The sequence below is a fragment of the Mauremys mutica genome, chromosome 2 (assembly GCF_020497125.1).
Source record: "Mauremys mutica isolate MM-2020 ecotype Southern chromosome 2, ASM2049712v1, whole genome shotgun sequence".
Classification (NCBI taxonomy): domain Eukaryota; kingdom Metazoa; phylum Chordata; order Testudines; family Geoemydidae; genus Mauremys; species Mauremys mutica.
The window spans coordinates 16,782,089-16,790,019 of record NC_059073.1 but is presented as its reverse complement, the minus strand read 5'-3'; positions in this window follow the sequence as shown (position 1 = coordinate 16,790,019).

Genomic DNA, 7,931 nt, shown 5'->3' with positions numbered 1-7,931 from the left:
TGGGGGGAGGGGCAAAGGGGGTAATTGCCATGGGGCTACTGCCATTGCAGTAGCAGAGGTGGCAGCCGGGCGCCCCGGGCCCTTTTAAATCACCCGGGTGGGCCACAGGGCTCCTAGGTGTGCGCGGGGTGGTACCGGTGGCGGCGGTGAAGGCAGGCGGGCAGGCATGTGGAAGCCCTGTCCGTGCTGGAAGAGTGCACCCAACAGCACAGCACCGCCCAAAGGTCAGGCGGACCGCGTCCGCATGGGCCCGGCTTGGGTGTGCGTGCACCAGCCGTTGCACGTGGTCCAGCTCTGTGCCCATGTGGTGACGCCATGCCGGGCCAGCAGCAGCGTGGGGCCCGGCTCCAGCCCGCCCTGCGTGATGCACGGTGGCAACGCATTGACTGTTCTGCCCTGGGGCCCAGAATTGCTGTCGGTGGGCCTGTCTCCAGTGATGGATAATGACACTTACAGAGCCTTTTCCAGGTATGCATCTCACAGCGCCTTGCAAAGGGAAACAAGTTTTACCCTGATTTTACAGCTGAGAGATCCAGAGATATTAAGTAACTTGGGCTCAGGCCATGCAGGAACTCAGTGGCAGAGCCAAAAATAGAACTCAGGTCTGTCGACTCCAGTCCACTGACATCAGCAGTGCAGGACAGAGACCACGATTTAATTGGGAGTTGATGGTGTTCAGTCTTCCAACGAGGCACCCAGCACCTCCTAAGATTGGGCCAGCAATGACTGTTGGAAGTCAATGTTTTCATGGGGCTGGTTTTGCCACGCAGTCTGTGATGAACTTCCCAAGCTAGAGTTAATTTAATGTACTACTTAATGCCACATCATAATGTCTTTCCTTATTTAGGTGGCTTGTGTAATTTAGTCTGTTTTCTCAGCCTACTACTGACCTTTATTCAGCTACAATTTAATGTGTCGAACTTGGTAATAGCTAACGGGGGATATATATCACCTCACTGCAGCTTCTCCCTCAAACAAGAGGTATGGGTGAGCCTGGAGCGCTAAGCGAGGGGCCATTTCAAGTATATTTTGTCCTTTCCCCAAGTAGAAAATAACATTAAATGTGCAACCAAGTTTTCTTTCATCTCCCCCAAAATGCTATGGTGGAGAAATGTGTTACACCTGGGGAGCAAGGGTGTACAATGGGCATCTCTCCAGAACTGGGCTGCATTTGAGGAGAACATTAGGGGATCAGAAGGATAGGGAACCAGCAGGATGTGTGTCGTGGGGTGGATAGCCACTCTAAGGGGAGTGAGGGCCCGGTGAGGGCTTCTTTAAGGAGAACAAGCTGGTCTTGTCCCACCCATAAGTAATTAATTGCCTAGGTAGCTGGTGGACAGCTAAGTGGCTACCAAAGCTATTAAAAGCTTACCAGAGCTCAGTTAGGGGAGAGTGCTCCTGGGGAGAGGAGGCTCCCAAGGGAAAGGGACTTCCCAGATAGCTACAGGAGGAGCTGCGTGCTACTGGGAGAAGAGCTGCAGTGATCTGGAAGGTCCTGCAGATACCCTGGCTCCAGGGAAGGACTCAAGGGCGAGAGTGCATTGTGGGTAAAGGGCTGGTTTGTGGAACAGACAACCACGGAGTCTGTTCCTCTGCTAAGAAGCCTGGGTGTCCATCCATCTGTGAATTTTCCGTTACTAACCAGAGCCTTGGAAGTGGGGGCTCAAGTTATCACAACACAACTCATGGTCCACACCCTGAGCACAGAGCCAGGAACAGAAGCATCTTCACATAAACATTTTGCCCAGTTTCTGGTGGGATGGGTCCTCCTATGATCCAGGTGCCCCTTGTGTATGAAGGTTTGGCAGCCACGGGAAGGAGGTTGAGCTGGTTGAAATTTTCTCATCCAAACAGTGGTTGGTTGGTTGGCTTTTTTGGCGGGGGGGGGGAATGGAATCGCTTTTTAACAGAATGAACATTTTTGTTTCTGTTCAGCTATTCTGATTTTTTGAAAACCCCCCAAAAAAACTGGAGGGGGGGACAACTACTTTTTGAAATCCAAAGGGTTCCTTTTTCCTTCCATTTCTTTTCCACTGGAAAAAAAAAAGCGGAGAATGGAAAAAAAAACTTTTAAACGAATTAATATTCAGCTTTTGTTCCATCATAAAACCAGACTTTTTTGAAACAAAATAAATGTCTGATTGCACTCAACTTTTGGGGGGAAAAATATATATCATTTTCCAATGGATGTAACTGGGACGGTATTCACCTGGGGCTTTTGTGCTTGTATACTTCAGAATCATCCTGTTTAGCCTGGTGAGTCAGATCAGCTTGGGAATAGCTTCCCTCAACTGCTTGCCTTCAAAATGTTATGCTTTTATTGCCTATGAATAAATCTCACAATGAATCAAAACAGCAATAACTGGTTCAAGGGCCCACAGCCAGGGTGCTGGTCCCTGTAACCTGCCTCACATCTGTGTCTGCATCTGCAACTAGAATAGTCAGACGATGGTTTGTTCTCCTGGGCAATACCATGTAGGAAGGACATTTCTGAGAGGCTTCCTAGCACATCTATATACTAGCACATTCCTTTATGATTTATATTTCACTCTGGCCCTGCTTGCATCTTTCCTTTCTTACCTTAGCCCCCTTCTTTGCAGGGGCGGCTCTATGTTTTTTGCCACCCCAAGCACGGCAGGCAAGCGGCTTTCGGTGGCATGCCTGCGGGCGGTCCACTGGTCAAGCGGATTCGGCGGCATGCCTGAGGGAGGTCCGCCGGTGCCGCGCCATTGGCGTCCCCGCCGCTGAAGCCGCGGGACCAGTGGACCTCCTGCAGGCGCGCCGCCGAAAGCCGCCTGCCTGCCGCCCTCACAGCGACCGGCAGGCCACCCCCTGCAGCTTGCTGCCCCAGGCACGCGCTTGCTGCTCTGGTGCCTGGAGCCGCCCCTGCGTCTTTGCTAATGAAAGCTGCTTCCCATTTGCTACCCTTATGCCTGATATGATCTTCCTAGGCCAATGTATCTTTCAGCTCTTTCCTTGAGACTCATCTTTTCTGCAAAGCCTGCAAATGCCAACATATGGTAATAAAAACACTGTCACTGAATTGCTAGCTCCGTCTGCCGTATTTAGCAAAGATGTATATTGCATCCAAAAAGAAAACTGCTTTAAAAGAATATCATTAAAGTTGCAAAGTTAAGCACTCAACTATTAGGAAATACCAGAATCAAGGGTGCCCGTGCAACCTTAATTCAACCTTCTGTGTCTTCATTAGGATACAGCCTTTAATTACATAATCACATACTGTTTTTCCTGCAGGGCCCCGTGCCATGTTCAGTGAACAAGATGAACCTGCTGTGTGAACAAATCAGGTTGTGGAGCGAAGGAGGCTGTTATCTGTAGGGGGCATCTTCTTTGTTGCACAAGTTGGAAGGTGTGTATTGAATGAGGCAGGGCCGGGGGGGTCTCCTGGTTTAGGCAGCTAATGCCTCAAGGACAAATGTATACCTTCCCCAGCGCAGCGTTTCTATGTGATGCTGGGCAAGTCACATAGGTGGATAGAGGTTAGAACCATTAGATCCACAGCATAGAGCTCTGCCACTTGAGCTAACAGAGCAAATACTAGCAGTAGTAGGTTGTTATCCTGTATGTGGGCCAGCCACTAGAGGGAAATCAGGCACACACTTTGCCAGAGGATTTATTGGATATTTGCTTACAGCAGAGGAATGCTGTGACTCAGGAACCCTGGGCTCCAGTCCAGGTTCTGAGGGGAGTGTAGTCTAGTGGTTATAAACCCTTCTGCCCCAGTCCCTTTCAGCCTAGCCTTGTTGAACTTCCAGACACAGTCTCACATCACTGACATCTGCTTCAGCTGCTCATCCTTGTCTTAGTCCCCATCGCCTCTCAGCTCTGCATCGCAGTTCCCCATCCCCTCTCCGCATTTCAGGCATGTCTTTTCCTCCACCCTGGACTCCTTGTCCTGTTCCCTCATTCTCCTGCTCTCTTGCCCCCTCATCCCAATTTCCCCCTCGGCTCCTCCCTGCACCCAGCTTTTTGTCTCAGTTATCTCCACCCCTTGTCTAACCCTCCCCCTCATGACATTTCCCAGGTCCAACTCCTCACCCTCTGCACTTCAGTAATGTTGTTTCAACCTTCTCCACCCTTCTCCTCCATGCTGCCAATACACCAGACTGAGGTCACAGGACAGATGGTCTCCCTGATCTCAGTTCTGATGCCACACAGTGGCCCCTGGAAGATGGGAAGAGCAATAGCAAGGAAACTCCTGCTTTATCTTGGAACTTTCGAAAGAAAGAAAGAAAGAAAGAAAGAAAGAAAGAAAGAAAGAAAGTCACTCTGAGGCAGAATCGCAGCATGGAAAATGTCAACCCAATCAGTTAAGTTTGGCCAACCTCAACAAAAGCTTTTGCTTCCTACACAGCCAATAAATAAAGTCATTAAAGGACTTACCCCATTATAACTTCAATAAATCGCACAGCTTTCATTGGCTTCATTGGACAGGGCCTAAGTTAGCATCATCTTCTAGTTCTTCTGGTAGGATGTGTTCTCCATCTGTTTAGATTGGAAGCTCTGCCAGTATGGATCACATCTTGTTTCATAGCTAGCCGAGACAGAGCCAAGCATGCAGTTGGCACTTAAGTAATAACCCTGGTTTCCAAATGGACAAAGTCAGTCCACTAATTGTTTTTGAGGTGACCCCATTTTCATCCCTGGATAGGAGATGCTTACAAAAAAACCCAACAACAACCCCGCTCCCCACACCCATTTGAATGCACCCACAAAACCCTGTATTTGTGGGCAATAATTCAGCAGCCATACACTTTGTGAGACAATTTATGGTCCAAGTAGAAAAGTTGGCTTATATTGGTCTTAGAATCAGAGAATCATAGAATATCATGGTTGGAAGGGACCTCAGGAGGTCATCTAGTCCAACCCTCTGCTCAAAGCAGGACCAATTCCCAACTAAATCATCCCAGCCAGGGCTTTGTCAAGTCTGACCTTAAAAACCTCTAAGGAAGGAGATTCCACCATCTCCCTAGGTAACCCATTCCAGTGCTTCACCACTCTCCTAGTGAAAAAGTTTTTCCTAATATCCAACCTAACCCCCCCCACTGCAACTTCAGATATAAAGAAGCATCGACTCTATTCAGACCTTGTTCTGTCATCTTCTACCACTGAGAACAGTCTCGATCCATCCTCTTTGGAACCCCCTTTCAGGTAGCTGAAAACAGCTATCAAATCCCCCCTCATTCTTCTCTTCTGCAGACTAAACAATCCCAGTTCCCTCAGCCTCTCCTCATAAGTCATGTGCTCCAGCCCCCTAATCATTTTTGTTGCCATCTGCTGGACTCTTTCCAATTTTTTTTTTATCTTGCATAGACATTATTCACCGCACTTGTGCAGATACGTCGAACTTGACTTCAACATTGAGAAAGTGCTGCAAATAACTAAATTTCACAGGCATAAGTAGTTTTTAATTAAAAATTATTTTGAGTAAGTGCTGGGTAGAGATTTCTGATCATATGATTAAAGATCAGCAAAATCTTAATGCCATTAAAAAGATAGCTAAAATCCTAGCTCAGCTAAAATGAGTGATAACTCCCATTGCCTTCAATGGGGTCAGAAATTCTTCTATAGTGACAGGGATGACAATGTATACCTTATTGAAGAGAATTACAAAATTTGCCCCTAGATCACAAGAAACCTATAATATAATGGCTTCATTTCAACTGTCTCTGCAAAGAAATGGCTGAGCATCACTTTTAATTTATTGTAGAGGTCAACTAATAGTATCTCTGATATTAAAATAACTTTCTGAGCCAGCTATATGCAACTAAATATCTCTAAAAATCAATAGCAAGGATAACAGTGTTATTGATTAATTTAATTAAACAGATTACATTCAAATATTCACTATACACATTCACTTGATACTAGTTATCAGATCACATGCAGAGGCCAGGTGAAGGTTCTGAAAGTGCCTAACGAACACATCAAACAAAGTAAACTGAATACCGAGAGTTCTGGGCATGACTTACACATTATAATAAAGTAAATATGTGGCTATTAGAGGCCCTATTGATCTGTAGTACCTAAATATTGCATCAGGATTAACAAGGGTAGTAAATCAAATATGGAAAATAATAGCACATTAATCTAAGCAACAGCAATGGACTGCTAAGCTTAGTGTATATTTCAAAGTCACTTAATAGAGCACTGTTTTATTCTGGCCACGAATTTGCTATAAAGAGGGAGAGAAACCTGCAGCAGTGGGTTTGGGGGATATGTGAAACTGCTGACGCGCTCCTGCTGATGCGTTCAGTATCCTGAGAAGATGTGGGCAAAATAAGGAAAACTAGTTTTGCAAAAAGTTCTGTAATTTCCAAGTTGTTTTCATTTCACAGGGTTACAAAGAAGCCAGTTTTCACATGGAAAAAAAAGTGGAACATTTTAATTGGATTTTGTTTTTCAAATTTATTTACAACATTTAGTGAAATAGATATTGATGAGTTTGGGGTACCAAAAACTGGATTGTGAGGTACAGCCCTGCACTGACTTTGACGAGCTTGCATTAGGAATACATGGTCCAATGGATAGACATCAGAAGTCCTAGATTCTGTTCCTGGCTTCGACGCTGATCTTCTCTGTGACCTTGGGCAACTCACATTACTTCTCTGTGCTTCTGTTCCCCCCACACCCTTTGGGAAAAAGCCGTCACTTACTATGTCTTTGTACACATCCTGGCACTCTGAGGTCCCATTTGTGGTTGTACCCACTAGGCTCCACTGCAGTACAACTAAACAGTAAAAATGACAGACTGTGATGGTTTGGGGGACTGTCTGTACAACTTAGGAATCGTGTTAGCTATTGTGGGTGCATTATATGTAGCTGTGTCAGACTGCAGATTTTGTTTTGGAAGTGGGGTTCTTTATCTTCTCTGTTTCCTCTTTACCTCCATGTTGGACTGAAATGCCTTCAGAGTAGTGGTATGGAGCTGACAATAGAAGGTCATTAAATTTGGATGGTCCTCTATTGAACTACAAACGTCCTGGACAATGGACTGCCGCCTATCTTAGAGAACTGGTTTAGCAGGGAGACGTTGCCTAGCAACAAAGCCCCCTGGAGGAACTCTGTTGTTGAGGCACCTAACTATGAAACTGGAAGGTTATGAAGGGCAGTAGCTGCTCTATTTTTCTCTCTTTTTGGCCATTTTTTTTGCCAGCTTAAGACAAGGGAAGCTGCTGTAGCAGTTGGCTGAGCTTGGGCGGGATGGGGTGGGGGGAAGGGCACTGCCTACCTCAATTGAGATGGTTCCCCAAGGACTCCCAAGGGAAAGGTGTGCTGGACAGGAGGAATATGTGTAGGGTTTGTTGCTTTCATATAGATCTGTGCATTTCTCAGGTGATTAAGTAAAGAGCAACAGTGCTGTGCAGTGTCCGTGTGTCATATGCTGTACCTACCGCATCTTCCTTGAGAGACTTAAATAGTCTGACATGAAAGCAGCTGAATTTTGCTGAGAAGGGATGTGAATGCACCGCACACTCCCTTACAAAAGGGAAGAAGATGGAAACCTGAATCCACCCTGAGCCCTGCAAAATTACTTTTGCTCATAATGTGGCAGCTTTGTCATCTTTTGCAGTGACTACACGGGTGATAACAAACACCTTCTACGCTCAACCCAGTCTAACTCTCCAATTGATTTTTCCCAGCCTTGTGTGCTTTTTTAATAAGAAAAATGGTGCTCAAAACTGAGTCTGATCTTCTTAAAGATGTTATTTACTTTTTGAAAGGTGAGCTGGATTATGATTAATACGGTGAATAGCTAAAATCTAATAGAGTCGATGCTTCTTCATATCTTACTGTGGCCAAGTACTTGTGGGGAGAAGAAAGAAACAATGAACTGAATTAAACACCTTTTGGGTTTCATGTTTGCATAAGGGCTTTTGAGTTAGTTAGTTAGTTAGTTACGCTGCCTT